Source organism: Coffea arabica, chromosome 2e, assembly GCF_036785885.1.
Source record: "Coffea arabica cultivar ET-39 chromosome 2e, Coffea Arabica ET-39 HiFi, whole genome shotgun sequence".
NCBI classification, from domain to species: Eukaryota; Viridiplantae; Streptophyta; class Magnoliopsida; order Gentianales; family Rubiaceae; genus Coffea; species Coffea arabica.
The window spans coordinates 63458286-63465716 of record NC_092313.1 but is presented as its reverse complement, the minus strand read 5'-3'; the positions used below and the strand labels follow the sequence as shown (position 1 = coordinate 63465716).

Below are 7431 nucleotides of genomic sequence, written 5' to 3'. Positions count from 1 at the left end.
AGGGTAAATAAGAGAGTGATTTCACTCCATTAGGGCTCTATCTCCAGGGAGGTACACTCTATCCCTTATTCTTGCCTTTATTTGACCCTATGTGTGCCCTATGTGACTTTATGTGATTAATTGCATGCTTTTAAATATTTTTCATTTTACTTAATTTGTGTAGTCAACTTATTTGTTTTAATTTAGTTTATTTATTTTAATTTAATTTGTGATCATTTGAAAGGCACTTGAATGCCAAATTTGTAATAGTTAGGTATTTATTTTAATTATTTATTCTCACTTTCCCCCTCTTAGATTGTAGTAGGCTTCCCTCAAATGTAATAGCTAGGGTTTTATTCGCTTTCTTTTCGCTTGTGTGATTTGCATGCTTACGTGCTATGTGTTACCGCTTTCTTAGGGCCTTGCATCTAGATATCATGACTATGTGTTATGTGTTTATGTGACATTATGTGTTTACTCGCTTTATTATGCTTTTATGAGATTATAATTAACATGTGACGTGTTATCACACTAGTCCAACGCTAGTTGTGACCCCCTTTCCTAAATCCACACTAGTCCAATGCTAGCTGTGGCTCTTTGTTCTGATTTTTTCACTAGTCCAATGCTAGTGAGAATTTGTAGATATGGGCTAGTCCAACGCTAGACCCTTAGGAGCCCTTCAAGCGTTAGATCATGATTGTGTGATAAAATCACTTCATCTCATGCATGTTTTCACTTTATAGGGTCTTTTCCATGTTGCGTGACACTTTTCTTATATATGTACATCCTTTATCCCATATGCCTTTCTATTTATATCCCCTATTCCGTATTTCCCCTCATATACGTATATTATTTACCCCTTTGCATGAAACATGACATTAGATTTGCATGCCATTTAGGGAAAAATTAGAAACTAGGTTAGATCATTTGCTTGTTTAGATAGAAAAATCCCTTGGATATGGGATATGGATGAGTTTGGCTTTTCTAGCTTTAGCACGCTCGTATTCCCTCTATTAAAAGGAAAATTGAGTCACGAGCATTAGTCCCCCGTACCCGACATGATGCACTCCTTTAAGACATGTATATTTGTATAATTATTTTATTTCTTTTCTTAGAGTCTCATATTTTTGCATTATTCATGACTTTTTCGAAAAGTCCACATTGGGCATCACAATTAATGTGATTGGCATCAATTGAGTTTTGAAGAGAAATTTCGACCCCCGATACCTTCTTAGGTCTAGGGTTTGCATTCATATAATACATCCAAATGTGATAAATCTTTAGGTTAAAATAAGAAAATCTTTGACTAAATCGTGCAACTAGCCTTGGTTAGGTCGAAAGGGTGCTTCGAATTTTTATCCTTGCCTTCCCTTTCTTCAAATGTGACTCCCGAACCTTTTTCTTTGATTTACGTAGACTTGGAGTCGTTTGAAAAGAGTTTTTCTATTTTTCTTTAAAAAATTCATTTTTAGGTGACTTGGTACATCTTAACTCAATACCGAGTGGCGACTCCGATTTTATTTCAAAAACACTTTTTAAACTATATTTTGGGTCAAATCGTCGCATTTTCAAGTCCCATTTAGACCCATATTTTTCATTTTCTTTTTAAATCAAAAATTCATTTTCAATCAAAAAATTGGATCAAAAGCCATTTTTCTAAACTCGTTATTTATTTTTCTTATTAAAAAATGGGGCGCGACACCTGTTTTTTGCGTCCGACAGCAGACAGTGAGTTTGAGAAATTTTCTTCAATTCTATCGGACGTCCGGTGCAATCTCTTTGTGCTTCCAACAGCAAACAAAGAAATTTGAGAAATCATCTTGTTTCTATCAGACGTCCGGTGGAGACATATTCAGTGTCCGATGGTTTCATCGACTTTGAAGGATCGTATCGGACGTCTGATGCTAGTGTCCGATCGAGGTCAGTGATCCAGGGGGAAAGTTTTATTTCCTTCGGACGTCCGGTGGTTGAGTTCTTTATGTGTCCGAAGTTGCACAATGATTGTCGGACGTCCGATCCAAGCGTCCGACAGCTTTCAGCAGCCTTTGTCACTTTCAATTGCACTTGATCTTTGAATCTGATTTACTTCATAACTGAAAATATTTCTTGAAGAGATATTAGTATTATCCATTGTTTTGTAAATATCAAAAAATAGGGATCAAGATCAACAAGGTGAACCAAAGAAAATTCGAGTAACTACTCGTACAAAGGTGCAAATATGGTTTTGGAGTGAAAAGAGAATTTCCTCATTCCAATCATAAACCAAACTCAAAATGGTTTAACAACTCCAGTTTAAAGTTGGAAATGAAAGTAAGGACAGTTTTAGGAAAATAGAATTTTTCCAGTTTTACGCGATACTATTTGAAAAATCATATCTCAAGTTTCTTAAGTCCAAAATTTATAAACTTTATACCATTGGAAAATAGATTCAAAGATTTACAATTCCTCAGAAGACACCTTTGCAAGATTCTATCCACAAATCAGTCAAAATCCAATCTCAAGTGGCTGCTTTATCCAGTAGAAAGACAAAATAGGAATGGAAATTCAGTCAACTTTGGAAAATCACAAATATTCATAGGAATTGAGAAAAATTCTGAAATTTTCATGATAGAAAGTACTCTGAATCTAATTTTAAACTCAAAAGCAGAACTCAATTTAGAGTTTTCTGCGCCAAGATATGACAGATTTTCCAAGACTGCTCAGAGTCTCCTGCGGGAAAATTTTCAGCAGCACTTCCGTTGTGTTTACCAATTTTTCCAGCCATTTTCAAGGCTACAATCTCATAGTATAACAGTCCCAAATCAAGCTCACAACTTATAGGAGACAATTGGTACATATTCTATATAGCAAAAGCTAACCAAATTCAACATATAATTGATATATAAACAAATATACCCAAGCTGAAATTTTGAAGCCCTAAGCTGGAAAATTCTAGCAACTTCACAAATTCATGATATCTTCCATAAAACTTCTAATTTCAAGACATCTTCTCCATAAATTGCAAGATAAGAAAAAGAAAGAAGGTTTCTTAGCTTGGCACCTTCAATCCTCAAGGAAAAATACAAAACCAAGGCTGCCTATGCAAAATTACTCCACCTCAAGCTTCCTTATCACCTTGTTGCACCTTTGTTCGGGTTAGATTTGTGGTTCTTGTTGATTTCTTACTAAATCAAGGCAATATCAAGATAATTTGTGAAACTTTCTCCTCTCTTCTTTGTCTCTAAGGGTCGGCCAAAGAAGGAAGAAAATGAATAGGTTTTGAGGAGAATTTACAAAATAAAGACTAGAATGATCTTTGGTCAACGTTGGCTTGAATTGCCAACACTTGTCACCACCAATTTCCTCTTTTTTTTTTATTACCTCTTGTTTTTGGGTCAACAATTTTGGTTGACTTAAGAGGTAATTTAGGGATGATTAGATGAAATCAAATTAAGGAGAAGAAAATATTGGTCAAGTGGTGTACTCAATCATTAACAAACGGTGCACGTTGGTTCAAGTCTATTTTCCTTAACTTTGGTTTAACTTATGATTCACTAACTTAGTATTAGCACTTCTAATAACACACTTTCTCTTACTTAATACTTGCTCTTATCCACCAAATTTAGTACACACACCTCACCAATCGATCACACTACCAAAATGCACCAAAACCCTAGCTTACTCTAACTTTAAAAGTAAAAGTAAAACTCTTGACTCAACTAATGAAATTACCATGAAATTTAGGGCTAGTAAATAGTTAAATAGTCAAAGTAAAGAAATATAGAATGAAATATAAATTAATTTTTCAAAAATAAGAGGAAATTATAAAAAAATTTTCTGGTCCTCACAAATGGGAAGGTCCTCATCCCAAAACACCCAAATCTTTCCTTCCAAAAGCGACTGAGCTCTCGTGTAATGCAGGACCGGCAAATAGCCTGTAAGTGCTCCTGACCCGTCATTGGTTCTAACAATACAACCACACGAACCTGATTTTGTTGACACAATTTACGGAGAAGATGCTGAGAGTCTCGCCTAGACGCCCCCCGTATGTTCCACACTAGCATATTAAGCGGCCTAATCATCAGTACATAGAGAGGCTCTAGCTTGAGACAGAAAGTGCTGCAGTTTTTTGTTGTAGTTAAGAGGACGACCTGGCTTTTTTGGATAAAGTATTAAGGAGCTCCACATCCCTAGAATCAATAACTGCTCCACTCGGCAATTGATCATCAATCAACTGGGTGCGTTGCATCTGCTGGTTTATGGTCCATTGGAATGTTTTTAGCTCTTGAAGGGGAATGTCAACTCCCTGGGTTTCTTCCAATGACTTCCTTCGGAGTCCATGCAGAGTTCGCGGAGACGGTGAGAGAGATCAACCATCTACAGAGTAGCAGTGACCCCGTGGTCGCGCCTTTTCCAGTGCCTCCATCTCCAGCAACTCCAATGTCGCAAATCTGTTGGACGTTGAAACTGGTTCCGGATCCTCCTCCTGAGTGACATGTACAATCGCTGTGGTGCTCTTATCCTCTTCTTCCTCTCTCCTGCAGACTGAGCAGCTCCTTGGAGGGATAATTGTAGTTGATGGGGATTTTCCAGCTCTCGTCGCATGCTACACATCACCCACTAGTCCCGCAGTTGCGCCTTCTGGAGCTGACGAGGGATCTCCATTCCTTAAGACGTCCTGGTAGGGCCTATCTGATGTTGGAATTACCTTATCTGCATCTGTGAGAACTGGTACAGCTGATGGGAGTTATCTAGTCTATCGCCTGTGCTGCAGAGACGCACCCGTTAGTCCCATAGATGCGCCTTTTGGAGCTGTCAATGAGGAAGGGTCGCCACCCCCAATGGACGTTGCTAAAGCAGCCTGGTGCACCTCTTGTGAGAACCCAGAAAAAAATTTTATTTATTTATTTATTTATTATTTTATTCCTGTGCACCCGTTTTCTTTTAATTTCTTTATTATATTACTTTTATCAACATTTTATCAGTAAATATAGTTCTTAAATCATTTTTCTAGTATAAGGTAGTTCGTGAGAATTTTGGAACGTCTTTTGGTCGCGGGACCCACTAGTGCATTAAGTGAGAGAAATTTGACCAATTAGGTTAAATTTTTGCATAAAGAAATTTTGTTACTAGGTATTAGGAGATAATTGGAGGTTTTCTAGATGGATTAGCCATGAGGGACAAGAAGATAGCTCTAGCAAAAATAATGCGCCAAGTGTCAAATTGTTGTTGGACTAAACTTGCCTAACTTTGCCTAACTTTCTTTAACTTGAATAAAAGACCAAAAATTGACCAAATCATCTTCATTTCAGCCTTGTCTTGGCCGAACCTCTCTAGCAAGCAAAGGAAAAAATTCTTCAACCTTCCATCTTCTAATCTTGCTCAAATCTTGAAAACTAGCCGTTTGTTTCTTGAATTAGTCCATAAAAACATCTTGCTAAGGGTCTTTGAAGAACTTGGTGGTGTTGTTTTGGAAGAAAACCTCACAAGCTACAACCTTTCTTGAAGAACTAAGGTATCTTGCTTGGAACTCATCTTTTGTTATAAATTTTGGCCAATTGGTGCCTTATAGTAGCTATTTACGCGATTGTTCGGAAGATTTGGTGGATTGGAGTGAAGTTTCCTAATTTTCTGATTTTTCTGGATTTTTTTCTGGAATTTTCTGTTTTCCTATGATGGATATGATTGAGCTTGAATTGGTGGTTCTAAATGGTATTAAATAGTTCTCTTGTACGTTAATTGTGGTTAATTGCGGAAAATTTCCGCTTGTGCGGAAAATTTCAGATTTAGGGTTTCAAATTGGGGGTTTTCTATTGTTGATTGTTGAACTTCTAATTGGCTATAATTGAAGGGTATTATGACCCTAATGACGCATATGGAATGGCTTATATATTGTTTGGGTGCTTGTGGTTGTGTTGGATGGCTTTTATTGGTTGTCTTGTAGGTTGGAAAAGCTGAAATTTTAGGGAAAATGCTGTCCAAGTGTCTAGGGTATTGGATTCTTATGTGTTGGGTTGAGATTTGATAGAAGTGAATAATCTTAGGGTTTATTTCTACTTTTAACCCTACATGTTATGTATTTTTCATTTCCAAGCTATATTTGGGTCTTGCCTTAATAGTTCCTAGAAAAAGGTATTCGACTTGTGTTTGCGTTTTCCTTGTACTTTCTTGATTGTTATAGGGCGTGCCGGTGATCCGAGGCTCACGTCGGGCGAAAACTTGTGAAATTTCTTTGTTGAACTTGGTGAGTGTACTACTCACATGTTTGTTATTCCGTGGCTTTCTTGTACTTGAATTCTGTGGTTTGGACTAGTTGTGATGATTGTTTGAGCTAGGTGAGGCGAGGGTGTACTTTACCACTCTCGTACTCTCTAGCCTCCTTGACTGGTTATTATACTAAGCTTACTTGACTGTTTATGATATTACTTGAATATTATTGACTATACTGGATTTGGTATCGCTTGGATACCAACTTTACTGTTCACTCTGAGCTCTACCTCATTGGAAGTCAATGGACTCGAGCCAGTAAGGACTTGGTCGGGGACATTTGACAAGCCATGGGGACTGTATTTGGGAATCTTTGGGTATGAGACCCTTGATTCCGGTATACTCGAGTAATACCAATTCTGTACTGTTTGGTGTTCGGGCCCGGTAAGGGGAAAGTGAGGTGGATGGATAATTGGAGTAAAGAGGAGTCTACGGTCATGATTACCTGGTATACATTGACGGAGAGTCAATGAGATGAGATCAAGCATGGCAAAAGAGGAAAAGGGCTCTTGAGAGCCATCCGTATCCTTTTATTCCCTACACTTGGGTGTTGTTGATTTTACTTACTTGACGTGCGTATTTGGACTGAATATTCTTGTGTTTATGTGATACTGGTATATTTTGGTGATGGTACCTCATTGGGCGAAAGCTCACTCCGTGAATTTTGTTTTCCTTACAGGGATTTACCTTTTGGACTTTTGAGTTTGAAGATGAGTTGAGTAGAGCTAGTTGAGAGATTTTGTATAGCTCCTCAATAGTTGGCAACTTGATTGTACTTGGATTTACATGTTTCCTTTTGGCTTGTAATCATACAAATGTGGTTGGTAACAGTGTGTGGGTATTCATGTTCCATGTATTCTACTTGGCTTGTATATATATTCCTTTCCGGGATTGTAAGCAGTTATTTGCATTTGATTGGGTGCTGGCTGATTGTGACGTGGCAGTCACTATTCACTTTACGTTTTAACTTTTGTTTTCCGTTTCTTGATTGATGGTTGGGTTAAGCGCGTTAGTAGTTTCCCGAACGACTTGAATTAATGTTTTACCGTTTTAGTAGTCCTGGCGAGAGTTGGGCAGGCAGTCCGCTAACCCCTTTGGTACGCCTTAGGGGAAGGTGGGGCTGTCACAGGTGGTATCAGAGCCTAGGTTAGAATTACCCTGGGCGAACCTAAAACCTGGTCCTTCGAACTTTTGGGATTGCTTTTA

At 37.9% G+C, this 7431-nt stretch overlaps 1 long non-coding RNA gene across 1 annotated transcript; it reads left to right on the top strand.

The window, feature by feature from the left end:
* Nucleotides 1-5085: 5085 nt before the first annotated feature.
* Nucleotides 5086-7135, top strand: LOC140037331 (uncharacterized). Its single transcript, XR_011841255.1, has 3 exons — nt 5086-5473; nt 6140-6202; nt 6905-7135. It is a non-coding gene; the product is annotated as an uncharacterized lncRNA (long non-coding RNA).
* Nucleotides 7136-7431: the final 296 nt, after the last annotated feature.